This window comes from Kogia breviceps, chromosome 13 (genome assembly GCF_026419965.1).
Source record: "Kogia breviceps isolate mKogBre1 chromosome 13, mKogBre1 haplotype 1, whole genome shotgun sequence".
Classification (NCBI taxonomy): Eukaryota; Metazoa; Chordata; class Mammalia; order Artiodactyla; family Physeteridae; genus Kogia; species Kogia breviceps.
In genome coordinates, this window is record NC_081322.1 from 80,100,173 (window position 1) to 80,115,105 (window position 14,933).

A 14,933-nucleotide genomic window follows, 5' to 3' on the forward strand; every position below is an offset into this window, starting at 1 on the left:
CTTTTTAAAATGGCAAAATAGGGTAACTTTACTTAATTGGGGGGAGGGGAGGCTGCCTGGTCCTGAAGATAATTCCCTTCGCGTTGCCTCTGCGGGGGCCCTGTGAGAGACTGCCTGGTGACAGTTGTAATCTAGGCAGCCTTGCGTCGCGGTGAGACCTTTATTCACTATGTGGCCAAGGTCTTGGGGTTCTCTTCTCATGCTTATTCACGCGTTCTACCACCCGTCCCTCAAATGCCGCTGACATAATTATTTTAACGGACGGCACCTGGTAATCTCCAATCACTCTCCAGTAGATTTAAGCTGGAGGGTCTCTAATAAAAGTTTTTAAAGTCTTCCAAGTTTCTTACAGGTGCAGACCATATGCTATAAATATTTCAGACCTTAAGCTCAGTAAAAAGTGTCAATTTCTGGTCTTACCATTTGAGCATAACCAATAGAACTTGTGTACATACACACTTAAAGACAGCTGCTGGGGGCTTCCCTGGTGGCGCAGTGGTTGGGGGTCCGCCTGCCGATGCAGGGGACGCGGGTTCGTGCCCCGGTCCGGGAGGATCCCACGTGCCGCGGAGCGGCTGGGCCCGTGAGCCGTGGCCGCTGAGCCTGCGCGTCCGGAGCCTGTGCTCCGCAACGGGAGAGGCCACGGCGGTGAGAGGCCCGCGTATCGCAAAAAAACCCCCAAAACAACCCAAAAAAACCAAGAAACATCTTCTGGTATTCTTTAAGGTTTTTATATCCTAAAAAGGTAGTATCAAGTTTGGTGCTGTGCTGAAAGCAAACTTCTTTTCCATTGGATTTTACCTGCTCAGCTTACAGGGTAAGACTTGTTGCTTTAGGGAATCAGAGCCCCTAATTACCTTGTGATTGGTGAATGTGAAAAAGCAGGGCAAGGTATAATCCAAGAAGAGTTTATTATTTACAGTGGCAAAACGAGCCCCTCATGATCTCCGAATCCGGTTTTGACACCTTAATTTGCCATATAAAATGCTTCATCATCTGGCCCCGGCCTGCCTTTCCAGCCTCGTGTCCTGACTCTTCCCCAGGTCTCGCTTTCCCCCTCCCCCTTACACACATGCGCGCGTGTACACACACACACACACACACACACACACCCAGCCTCATCAGACTCCTTCCAAGTTGTCATTTCCAGACCACTGTCTGGAATGAACGAGCATATTCTGTTTATACTCTTCTTGCTCTACTTGTCCATCTGTTGATTACCCACACGTCCTTCATGTGTCAGTCAGGCACTTTCTCTAGCAAGCTCTCCTTCCTCATTATCACTCGGCAGTTAAGCCCTTTCTTCTCTAGTAGTCATCGTCTCTGCGGGAACGTGATTTTTTTTTTTTAAACACCTCTGGCCGTGCCACCTTGTAAAATTGTGAGTTGTTCACTGCACAGGGTCACCCTGTCCAGTGGGCAAGTGGAGGCTGAAATCCAATTTACGCTCCACTCACCAAGCCCCTGGTGCCCTCCTCTCTGCTGGTAGGGGCAGCCTTTTCTAATATACCCAACTCAGCACCCATCGCAGAGACTGACGGGTGACGGAGCAGGAGCTCAGTTAAGATTCCTTGAATGAGAGAAAAGAAAGCACCGTCTCTCTACAGACGTGTAGAAAGAAGCCGGAGTTTAGGGGCAGATTCCTCACGTAAGTCAGGGTACAGGAATGTGCTTTGGTTTGCTCTTATGTCTGGCTGTTCAAGTGATTCTGGAACGGCCAGACGTAAGAGGTGTCTTCTCCTTGGTCACGGGGAAGAATCTGGGGATGTAAGTTCACAGGTGGGCAGTGGGCCTCCTCAGCTGACTGACTGCCTTTCAAGGCTCTAAGGTTTATGCATCTTATCATGATTTGATGCGAGAGATAAGGGTATAAGACTCTTAAAAGTAAGGCCATAAAGAGCTCTGCATACATGAACATGTGCTACTACGTTGGCTGAGGTGCCATTTTGTACACAAGCACCAGTCATCCTAAAGTGACATATCACAGAATTAAAAAAAGAATGTCAGAAAAGAAGGCGTTGAATCTCATCTATTTAGATTCTTCAAATGAGATCGGCATTTAAGATTGCAGTTTACACATTACAGAAAATGCGGTTTTTACGTGGAGGCAGTTTGTAAGCTCATTTGGCTGTAAGGTTCTTAAAAATGCTCCAAATTTGTATGTAGTTTCAAACTTCTAACAGTTTGTGGGCGATCTAGAGATATTTGTCAAGCTAAAGTCTATATGTGGATCATCTCACCAAAATTTATAAAATGGTGATATAAAATCGTATACCATTAAACGTCAAAAGAACTTGACAATTGTATGGAATCCTGGACTCTCTAGAATTCATAGCAAAGAATAACTTTAAAGATAAGATGGATCAATTTTCCCATTTCATAGGTAAGGAAAAGTAGTACCAGGGACCTGTCCAGGGTCACAGAGCTTAGGTAGGAGCTCAGCCAAGGTGAACACTCAGAGTCCTTGGCTCTGAGTTCATTGCTTTATTTATTCAAGTGCTTTTATGTATTCAGGCTTCTGTATGTTCCATTGTTGGCTTCAGTTGGGGAATCTTGAAGGTATAGAGTAATTATATCTCAGGGAAAGGGAAGATTCCCGGCCCCCGACACAATGCCTTGTGTGAAGTAGGCAGGTGATAAATATTTGCTGAATGAAGGAACGACCAGTTGAAAGCTTACTTATTTAAAGTAATTATTTGATATAGCACAGACCAAAGTCCTTTGGAGTCCATTATAGTGGAATTTGGCCTATGTGTTTGTATTCCCTAAATGCAATAAAAGTGTTAGATAAACTTGATGGAAGAGATGGGTAAGAAATGTTTTCTGTAAAAGAAGCCAGAACTCCTGACAGAGAGGCATCAGTAGAAAAACTCAGGATATGGAGTCAATAGGTTTGTGCACAGACTAGCCTTGATTCTGCAAGCCTTGCACGTCATGAGCCTCAATTTCTTCCTGTAACCTCCTGAGTCAAAGAGTTGTTAGAAGGATCGAATGAGCTCACACGTGTGAAAGCACTTTGCAAACTTCAGGACGCTGAAGGGTAACAAGAGTTAGACTGTGTGGTGGGAAGTACCCCCAGGCGCTGTGCTGGCTTTCTGTATGCATCACCGCATTTATTACTCTGAGTAGAGCAGCAAGCCTCGTGGAATGAGGAGGAAACCGAAGCCTAAACAGCTGGCCCTCCACATGGAACAGGTATTTGGTGACCCCTAAAGTGTATTAAGTATCTTGGTAAGATAAGAAGTAAGAGGACTTTCTTCAAGTGGAGAAGGAAGACAAGTGACATAAAAGCAGGTCACTTTGGCTTTAGGCAGAGGAGCAAGTTGCATTTTCCACCAGTCCCTCTTTAGAGTGTGGTGAGTGGATTTAAGAACACAAGAGCACCAGGAAGATGGTCAGTTGTAATCGCGCAGATGGTCAAAGGCAGCTGGACTGGGCCGTGGGAAAACACAAGGGGACGGAGTCCGGAGGTCTGAAGGAGGTGGATGCACTTGGCGAGGCAGCGTGTGGTAGGCACGGCGCAGTGGACCCAGTTAAGGATGTTCACAGACCTCAGCAGTGCGGAAGGAGGGGGCTGGGCACCTGCGGGGGCCCCTCAGCCAAGTCCACACGGTTAGGAAGCCGCGCAGCTGAGATTCACCCCGGTCTGTCTGACTGCGTGTTCCTTCCTCTGTCCCATTCTGTCTCAACTGTTGGCGTGTCTCTAATCGTAAATGAATCGAGGATTTTAATACAAAAAACAATGTAGACTTTGAAAGCTTTTATGAGTTCGTTCAGAATTTTAAGAAAGAACAAAAAGTGCCCCTTGCGAAGCCCTCCCACAGACTGAGGTCTGGAGACATAGGCTGGTGTTTGCGAAGCTTCCCTGCCAGGAGCGTGTAATGTATTTCCTGTCTTGGATTCCGTCTGGCCCGGGATCCAGCCCCCTCGTCTCCAGGCTGGAAATGGGTCTGCTTCGTTTCCATTTAGGAGGTTTGCAGATTGAGTAACAGAATCTGGACTGCAGCTTTCATTGTGTTTTTCTGGTGTTGGATTACAAGGTTTCTTTTAAATTCACGGTTAGATTTCTGAATGTGTCTCTTGGACATGGTTCTTTAAGAGTTCCCATTACTAAGTGATGCCTTTGCATTGGGAATAGGATGGAAAACTAGAATTTTGTCATCAGTATTTTTGGAAATGGCATATAGAAAATAAGCCTGGAAGTCTTCTCAAACTGGTAAAAGTTAAGGATTCCCCAAATCCTTTAAAGTGCCTTTAAAATAGAGTGATGAATTTTTGTGCAGTATTTTGTTATCATTTTTAAACATTTTTATTTTTTATTTTTGGCTACATTGGGTGTTCGTTACTGCGCACGGGCTTTCTCTGGTTGCGTCGAGCGGGGGCTACTCTTCGTCGCGGTGCGCAGGCTTCTCATTGCGGTGGCTTCTCTTGTTGCGGAGCACAGGCTCTAGAGCGCAGGCTCAGTAGTTGTGGCTCACGGGTTCAGTAGTTGTGGCTCATGGGCTTAGTTGCTCCGTGGCATTTGGGATCTTCCTGGACCAGGGCTCGACCCGTGTCCCCTGCACTGGCAGGTGGATTCTTAACCACTGTTGCACCAGGGAAGTCCCTGTTATCATGTTTAAAATTCAAAATAGCTTTGTCTTGTAAAGAGTGTTCTGTGCCTCAGGATTTACATCTAAAAGGAGGGTGACAGCAGTGCTTTCCTCATAGAAGATTATTTGGAGAAACATAATGTGCTTAGAACCCTACCTGCCAGGATGAGAGTTCAGGAAGTGTTAGTTCTTCCCTCCCTGTAGAGCGGATCTGGCTGTATCAAATTATGTAAAATAAGGATGGTGAGCAGGCTGGAGCTCGGAGTTGGGCCGGCAAAGTAGAGGCCGTGCTCCATTCCTTCTCCATTGCTCTGCACTGTTCTCTCTGTCCTTCCCTTTGATGGTTCTTCCCCGTTTGGTCAGCTATTCATCATTTTTTATTGAGACTCGGCGAAGCCTCTCCTCTGAGCGTGAAGCACTCTTTCTTGTGCTTCCAGGCACTCTGTCCTGTGTGGTCTGTGTCAGTTGTGGCATTCATCGTGGGATATTTAGTTGTGGGCAATTTCTCCATCACACAGGGAGTGCTTTTTGTTTATTTTCTTTTTGTACCTCTTCCAGGGCCAGCATGGTGCCTTAGTGGCTGTTCTTAAATGGTGGTGGATAGAATGCAGGAAGTGCTCATTGAAATTGTTTCTAAATTTCTACGTGTTTGAAATTGTTTCGTGATTATGAAGTTGAGTGACCCTTTGCCAAATATTTGACTCTTTATCAATAATAAAGTGCTAAAAAAAATCAAGGTTTCTCCGTCTGAAGTGTGGGGTAGTAGCAATATCATTATACCGTGTATTAATCTAGACTCTGGTCTGGAAGACACCTTTTACTCATTTGGCAACTTGGCCAAACCTTTGAGGGCCTTAGACTCTTCAGGGAGAAAATAAAATTATTCTCTAATGAGCCCGAATGTCTTCTGGCAGCTGAGGCATCAAATTCTTCTCATTAGCCTTCCTCTTCAGGCCTCACGCCAGGGCTTCGTTGATAGAATAACAGTCACATTTACCCTTACCACTCTGGATAACCATGAGGCTGGTTGAAAATGGATTTTATCATACTTTCATGAGAGAGCATTTATACATATGAACAGAAACCAAGGAAGAACACATCCAGAATACACTGAAATGAATTAAGTTATCCTGTGTGCTGCTGGCATTTGAAACTTGTGGGTTCAGTACCTACCATATGAAAACATGAAGCCTTGATGAATGTTAGCCAAATCAGAAACCAAAATATTTACCCGTTGAACAGGTCCATTTTGAACGTTCCCTCTGGAGGATCCTAATCATTCTGTGAAACCATAGTCACGTGTAATAACTCTCCCTTCACAACTGTCTGTTGAACTTCTCATTGGGAAGTGCACTGCATATCATGTGGGCAAATAACTTCATTGTACATAAGATGTAAAAGAAAATGAGAAATACCATGGACTGGATCCATTCGTTATGTATACACCAACCCTTGCTAGCAGGTCACTTTTAAAAAAAAAATCAGAATTTTATTATTATAACTGGGGAGCACTGGTTTCCTCAGCCTGGTAGGCTCATCTTAAATGTCATCCTTCTGAAGCTCTCCCTGATCTTCTCCTAACCCCTCATTTTTTCTGGAAATGTAGCGCTCTGTCCTCGCCGTTCTTGGGGTTCATCTTCTGAATGGCTGAATTGCCCACACAATGCTTGTATATGTGTCTGCATCCTTTCCCTGCCCCCAGTCAGATTCCTTATTAACTATATAAAAGTGATCATTCCATAAGGTTTGCTGTTTGTGCTGTTTTGGGACACATATGGCTTTTATTGGTGCCTTCACTTTTTTCCATTCTGATAGGCGACAAGGAGTTAACTATTTGAAGATGTTTGTATGTGTTTGAATGGTATTTGTCCAGTCAGAGGTAATAATCCAAGTAGTCAGGATACTGTTTTGGAAAAAAACAAAACAAAACAAAATTGGAGTTCTGGGTTTTGGGTAGATTTAAGAGCTCTGCATTTTGGGTAGTTTTGCCAAAAATAGCTGTGATCTTGAACAAAACATGACATTCTCTCTGGGTTTCCATTTCTTAATTTGAACTTTGGTGGTCAGAGGAGTCATATTGGACTAAATGGCTTTTAGGGATCCTCTAAATGGCTTTTAGGGATCCTTTCAGTTACAAAACTCAACGATTCTGTGCAGCAATAGGATATAAGAAAGCAGAAGAAAAATTTATAAAAATTTATAAGCAGTGTATTTACAATATGCTGTTAGCTCACTGGCATTTGAGCCTTACCAGATGACAGATAACCATCGCCCAACACTAGTAAGGAGGGCAGTGCTGGTGAATGTGTAGGGTCTTGGTAATTCCAGAATATGTCATTAGACGTTGCTAGGAGGTAATTACCTGTGATCTTGGGGGCTGTGGACAATATGGATTTCAAGGCCTCTGGAACTGGGTGGAGGGGAATTCAGTGTTGAAATAGAAGACTGCCTCGGGAAGAAACCGAAGGAAGATCAGTGCTCTATTGGAGGTGGTAAAGGGAGAGCAGGGCAGGCATAGAATATATGTAGCACGAAGTAGCCATGTAGAATATATATAAACAGAGTAGCCATGTAGAATAGATGTAGAACAAAATAGCCATGTAGACTAGAGGTAAACAGAGTAGCCATGTAGAATATAGAACAAAGTAGCTGTGTAGAATATATGTTGAACAAAGTAGCCACATAGTAGCCCTATAATAGAATATATGTAGAGCAAAGCAGCTACACAGAATAGAAATAAACAGTAGCCGCATAGAATAGATGTAGAACAAAGTAGCCACGTAGACTATATAGAAGAAAGTGACCACGGCTGGGCCCGAGGTAAAGCTGTATGAGAATGTTGCTAAATGATGGCACTGCAGAGTCTTAATATGACCGACTGTGAAGAGGATCCAGAAGAGAACTTAGAGATAAAGGTCAAGTCTTGTTACCTTCACTTATAGACGGAGAAAATGAAGCCAGTGATGGGAGTTCTCAACCTTGAATTTGCATAAATATCACGTTGGGAGCCTGTTAAAATGCAGGTTTCTGAAAGTCACTCTGAGATGGTTCTGGAGGGCTAGGGTGCGGTTTTTCAGGCACACCGGATGTGGCTGGTGGCTCTCTGATTGTACGTTGAAAAACTCTGCCCTTCAGGTGAGACTGGCCCTCTTAGGACACTCAGCTTGGAGAGGAAGCGTGCAGAGCCGAACCCAGTTCTTCTTTCCCACGTCTTTCTGCCTCAGGATCCGCATCTGAAACGGCTCCTATAGGATTGTGAGCACCTAACCATGTTCATGTTTGCCGGGGATGGGCAAGAGATTTGGAGGTTAGCCACAGAGAAATGCAGTGCAGTTGTCCCTGTTTCAGACTGATCCATGATTTGTGGTTTGACAGGCACTGTTTTTAAAAAACATCGGGTCCCTAAAGAAAAAAAACTGTTAAGTATATTAATTATGAGAATATTAATAGTGAAGAGCAGTAGGGAAAATTTCAATCTACATAGAAACATCTACTTTGTAATGACTATGAATGAGGAAGCATTTCTATCTCTTTGGTAAGTCATTTCCTAAGAAATACTAACAGGCAGTGTTTTGCTTAGTTGTATTTCAGCTTTCCATGTAATTGGAATTTTAAAATGACTTGTCTTTAGACATTTAGAGATGTCACTAAATTCAACTGTAATAAGGTCCACCTCAGTCATTAGTGTAAATGTGTGAGGAAATTGAGTCCAGAAGGGTGGTTGACATAGCTGGAGTCCTGGTGTGTGTTGAGAGGAGAATGTCATTGTAGTGTGGCATTTTCTGAAAACCTATCTGTCACAGAAGCTAAATTTTGAGGGCTTGATAAATCTCATTAGTTAGAAAATTCACTAAAACTTGAATGGTATATACAGGGTTGGCAGCCAGCATTTGGAAGTTTCAGCAAATCAGTCAAAGGGTAGTTCTGAAAATGGATGGGCACATCTACATTTTGTTGTCAACATTAAATAACACCTCATATAATTGTCCTGTTGTCTACAGGAGAACCTTTAAACATTTGTAGAGTGCATTAAAAATTCTTGAATAATTTCAAAATGTAAAAATACATTTATATTTGTGGGCAGTAGAAGAGATGACAAACGTAAAAAAAAAATTGTAAGTAGTGGTGATACAGACATGAGGGTTTATAGTCATATGCATATTCAAAATGTTGTGGTCCCAGATCACAAACTGTGCTATATTCCTTCAATAGTTATATATCAGTAAGCATTCTAGAACAGAGTAACCTTTAGAAATCATCTAATTCAACCCATTTTTCAGAAGAGAAGCTTGATGTTTTGGGAAAGTTAAATGACCTGCTTTAATTCCCCACTGGAAGAAGTTAATGGTAAACAGAGCAAGGCCTACATCCCAGAATTCTTTACTCTAGACTTTTTCTCTGTGCTTAAAAATTAGGAGGACCTGTTTAGGAGGACTGCATCAGAAAGCCATGAAATGTTTTAGATTTTCTATGGGAAAGGAAACTAAACCTATGAAATTTTGGAGTTAGCAAAGGCAATAACAACTCCTTAGCTTGTGTACTTTAGAGCCTGCCCAAAGGAATGTACAACTTTACATGGAGAGAATGGCCTACAACTGGAGCCTATTATGTGGGTTACAACAGATTGTGTCATCTGTACAAAGATAAATAGGCCTTTTCCTAATTAGGTGTGAGTGGGAGATTTGAGGGTACTGTATACATTATTTGAGCTGAAAGGAATCTTAGAAGCAATCTAGTTCACGCCTTTATTTTGTGTAAGAGGAAACATAGCTTTGTCCTGCCTTTCTGTTATAAATAACTATGATGTTTTTGATAATAATTGTTTTAAAATGAAAAAACTGACATCTTTAAAGTGTATCAACTTGTATTATAAACAAAATAATTATAAAACAGATGTCCATGAAATTCAAAATACATTGTGGGTTTGATTATATCCAAACAATGGAAGAAGTTAGTAATGTGTTTACAAAGATGGTAGTTTGGGGCCTACGATTGACTTTCTATCGGAAGACAACAGGCCATACTTCTAAATGCACCCTCGATTTTAAGGGCAGGTACCTGCAGCCTTGCAATGCCAGCATCCAAGAAAAGAAAACTTACTGTTTAGTCAAATAGAAATCATGCTTAAATTGTGGTCTGAAGACTGGTTCTCAAGTCTGTGTCTTCGCTGAATTAGTGTGTGGGTTTCTGCAAGTACATGCAAACAGGTAGGAGCTTGGGTGGGGTGGGTGTAGGGAGATGCTGCTAAGAGATGAAGAAAGCTCTACCTATCAAAGCATTATTATTGCAAGGTATTCTGTTATCCCAAGTAAATGAGCAAAGCCTGTGGCAATGTTTATGTTCTTTGTTATCCAGTCACACTATGCATATTACTCAATTCAGGAAATTAGCTAAAAGGCTTCTCCCTCGTGTACACCTTCCCCTGCCCCCATTCTGCAAGCCTCTCCACTCTAGTGTATCCTTACTTTTCGAGATGAAGGTTCATCTAGTGAGTGCTTAATAAAGACTAGTTGAAAAGATTTTACTTCATAAGGGAAAAGTGAGTAACAAGTTTAAATAGTTTGATTCTAACAGTAATGCCTCATAGTTTTTGATGGTGAAGCTTCATGTAATTTCTCATTTGGCATTCTCAAAAAAATTGTTAAAATCACATGAAATTGAGACGTGGCTTATAACTGATAGCTAGCCTGCATGGTGCCTCTTCCATGGTTATTTTGCAGAAGGTCACCAAGTTCACCTGTGTAGATGGCTGACCTATGCCGTGAACTGCACAGAGTTCGAGGTCCAGCGAAATCAGTTATCAAAGGCTGGGGCGAGCATTAGTCATGTTCCTGCTTATTCTGAGGTATCCGAACCAGGTTTTCCTGGAAGAGCTGTCTCATAGTTTAATAATCCTCCCGTGTTTCGTCTCTTGGTGATGAAAGTGTTCATGAAACACTCCCGTGTTTCATCTCTTTGGTCCTCTTTTCAGTGGGTATTCGTCACTGACAGTCTAGGGTACCACGATCCTGGTTTTCTGGAAACAAGTTTCTTAGCATTGCTCAGCCCTTTTGAGGTTTAACCTCTAAAATACTACTAAATTGTGCACTCTTGAATTATTCTTTGAAAACATGGAAACTTTTTTTTTCACATCTTTATTGGCGTATAAATGCTTTACAATGTTTTGTTAGTTTCTACTGTACAACAAAGTGAGTCAGCTGTATGTATACATATATCCCCTTATCCCCTCCCTCTTGCGTCTCCCTCCCACCCTCCCTATCCCACCCCTCTAGGTTGTCACAAAGCACCGAGCTGATCGCGCTGTTCTCGCTGTTCTATGCCGCAGCTTCCCACTAGCCATCCAGTTTACATTTGGTAGTAGGGTCAGTGCTACTCTATCACTTCCCCCAGCTTCACCTTCCCCCGCCCCATGCCCTCGAGTCCATTCTCTATGTCTGAGTCTTTATTCCTGCCCTGCAACTAGGTTCATCAGTACCACTTTTTAAAATGCCATATATATGTGTTAGCATACAGTATTTGTTTTTCTCTTTCTGACTTACTCTGTATGACAGACTCTAGGTCCATCCACCTCACTACAAATAACTCAGTTTTGTTCCTTTTTATGGCTGAGTAATATTCCATTGTACATATGTGCTACATCATCTTTATTCATTCATCTGTTGATAGACATTTAGGTTTCTTTCATGTCCTGGCTATTGTAAATAGAGCTGCAATGAACATTTTGGTACATGACTCTTTTTGAATTATGGTTTTCTCAGGGTATATGCCCAGTAGTGGGATTGCTGGGTCACATGGTAGTTCTATTTTTAGTTTTTTTAAGGAACCTCCATACTGTTCTCCACAGTGGCTATATCAATTTACATTCCCACCAGCAGTGCAAGAGTGCTCCCTTTTCTCCACACCCTCTCCAGCATTTATTGTTTGTAGATTTTTTGATGATGGCCATTCTGACCCGTGTGAGGTGATACCTCATTGTAGTTTTGATTTGCATTTCTCTAATGATTAATGATGTTGAGAATTCTTTCATGTGTTTGTTGGAAATCTGTATATCTTCTTTGGAGAAATGTCTATTTAGGTCTTCTGCCCATTTTTGGATTGGACTGTTTGTTTTTTTGTTATTGAGCTGCATGAGTTGCTTATAAATTTTGGAGATGAATCCTTTGTCAGTTGCTTCATTTGCAACTGTTTTCTCCCATTCTGAGGGTTGTCTTTTGGTCTTCTTTATGGTATCCTCTGCTGTGCAAAAGCTTTTAAGTTTCCTGAGGTCCCATTTGTTTAGTTTTGTTTTTATTTCCCTTACTCTAAGAGGTGGGTCAGAAAGGATCTTTCTGTGATTTATGTCATAGAGTGTTCTGCCTATGTTTTCCTCTAAGAGTTTTATAGTGTCTGGCCTTAAATTTAGGTCTTTAATCTATTTTGAGTTTATTTTTATGTATGGTGTTAGGGTGTGTTCTAATTTCATTCTTTTACATGTAGCTGTCCAGTTTTCCCAGCACCACTTATTGAAGAGACTGTCTTTTCCCCATTGTATATTCTTGCCTCCTTTGTCAAAGATAAGGTGGCCATATGTTCGTGGGTTTATCTCTGGGCTTTCTATTCTGTTCCATTGATATATATTTCTGTTTTTGTGCCAGTAGAATACTATCTTGATTACTGTAGCTTTGTAGTATAGTCTGAAGTCAGGGAGCGAGATTCCTCCAGCTCTGTTTTTCTTTCTTAAGATTGCTTTGGCTATTCGAGGTTTTTTGTGTTTTTGTACAAATTGTAAAATTTCTTGTTCTGGTTCTGTGGAAAATGCCATTGGTAATTTGATAGGGATTGCATTGAATCTGTAGATTGCTTTGGGTGGTATAGTCATTTTCACAGTATGATTCTTCCGATCCGGGAGCATAGTATATCTCTCCATCAGTTTATATTATCTTTGACTTGTTTTTTAAAAAATTTTATTTTATTTATTTATTTATGGCTGCATTGGGTCTTTGTTGCTGGGCGCAGGCTTTCTCTAGTTGTGGTGAGTGGGGGCTACTCTTCCTTGCGGTGCGAGGGCTTCTCATCACGGTGGCTTCTCTTGTTGTACAGCATGGGGTCTAGCCATGCGGGCTTCAGTAGTTGTGGTGCACGGGCTCTAGAGCACAGGCTCAGTAGTTGTGGCACACAGGCTTAGTTGCTTAGAGGCATGTGGGATCTTCCCGGACCAGCCAGGGCTCGAACCTGTGTCCCCTGCATTGGCAGGCAGTTCTTTACCACTGCACCACCAGGAAAGTCCCTTTTGTGTATCTTTTTGTCTTGTTCCACTGCAGTGGAGATGGAAGACATCCCTGGGGTCTCTCTGAAGAACCTAGAACAGTGATAAATCCAATGGAAAAGATGATTTCTAAGGCTCCTGGCATTTGTCATTTTCCCTTTGATTCTTCATACTCTTGAAACTGTAGACTATTACTTAAAGAGTTGAACAAGTCTAACCAAGAGACTTAAGTGTAAGGTTGTGCTTTTTCTTTATATAGAAAACTGTGTTTAGGCTATATAAATAGGCAGGAAGTGAGTCTGAGACTTTCATGGTAATATAAAAGATTTACAGCTCATTTCAGGTGAGAAATGGGGAAATTCTAGTAAGAAAGGAAATGGGTGGAGGGTAGGGGGGCGACTTGGGTAACAGGGATGTGCCTTATTGCCTTTGTGTTTAGCAGGTGTGTGTAATTGAATTGAAAGTGTTCTTGTAAGTCTGATGGTCATGCCTAAAATTGGATTTCAGAATCTTTACTGGAAAACAGATGAGAAGGAGAACAGCAGTACCAACGTTTTAATGAAAAGAATGAAAGATCTCAGATGTCACAACTGTCCAGAGATGTCTGCCTATTGCTCTTAATTCCTTTTGTCAACCACTTTATGGAAACCCTAAAACCAGCTTTAAGGGGAATTGTGAATTAATTTTAACTTGACTTTGGTACTCAGTGAGTCTCTGTTCTGGGTTTCTTGAAACCTTTATTTTCATTCTTCTTCCTTGGCTCATTCTCCTTAGAAGAAAAGATCTAAATAGAAAGAAACTAAATATCCATAAGAATGGAACAATCTCTGCCTTCGATTAAGTGGGAAATCCAGGAGCAGACACTGTAGGAGTGCTTAGCCTTTTGAATAAAACAGTGTTTTTCAAACAACAAGTCACAGGTAGTGACATCAGTTTAGTGGTTAATTTTGTTTTTAATTCTAGTGATAGACTTCTAAAAAAATTCCAATAACTTTCTGACTTTTTTTTGACTAAGACCCATATTAAGACACACATGAGATGGAATGACATAGCATAATATTGAATAGAAAGTATCTAAATATATTTTAAGAATGTAATTACCACCCTGCTAACTGTAGGATTTAGCTTCAGAAATACATCATGTGCTTTCTGGATTATTTCTTTGCCTTCAACATAATATGTGCTTACTGTGAATTTGTGGAGGATGCACTATTAAAATTTCTCCCTTAAATGTTAAATGTTATAGTTAACATTTGATCAGAAGGCCTGGGATAATCCTTGACAGTGTACCAAACATGGATTTTATAATATATCTTGTAAATAAAAGAAAGGAAAGTTAAAAAAAAAAAAAAGAAAGTATCTAAATGTATTGCATGTAGCAAGGATATTGTTTGTTGAAACTTTTGTTTTAGTTTAATATATATTTGTGTGTGTATGTATATATATACACATATATACATACACACAAACGTATGGATGTATATAGGGATGTATATATATGATATAGATAGGTAGGTAGATAGGGAGATATGTATATAGTATTAGTTAAAGTTCTTCAGAAAAACAGAATCAACAGGATGTGTCTATATACAGAAAGAATTTTGTAATAAGGAATTGGCTGCATGTGATTATGGAGGCCAGCAAGTCCAAAATCTCAGTGTGGGCAGACAGCCTGGAGACTCAGCCTGGCTCAGATGAAGTTTGCAGGCGGTCTGCTGGAGAACTCCCTCTTGCTCGGGCTGGTCTTTTTGTTCTAGTCAGGCCTTCAACCGATGGGATGCGGCCTGCCCACATTATGGAGGGCAATTTATTTCATTGACAGTTCACCGATTTAAATGTTAATCTCGTTTGCAAACACTGACCAAGTTAACAAATAAAATGCATCATCACATATAGGTATACTAAGCCACGAGGCAGAATATGTCTTACCTGTCAAAGTTAAATACACACATCCATCTATATATAAATATCCCTCGGTACGTTGGGGTCTCTCTACGCACTCTCACAGGCGTGTGTGTGCACCTGTGTGCATATACACACGTATATCCATTGTAGGGATCTCTCTCTCTGTGTGTCTCTCTTTCAGTCTCTCGATA

General features: G+C 41.4%; 1 protein-coding gene across 4 annotated transcripts in view; it reads left to right on the forward strand.

Annotated features, from left to right (window-relative positions):
* Positions 1-14,933, forward strand: part of TIAM2 (TIAM Rac1 associated GEF 2) — a 262,812-nt gene that overhangs the window by 33,134 nt on the left and 214,745 nt on the right. The gene's annotated exons all lie outside the window — the stretch shown is intronic.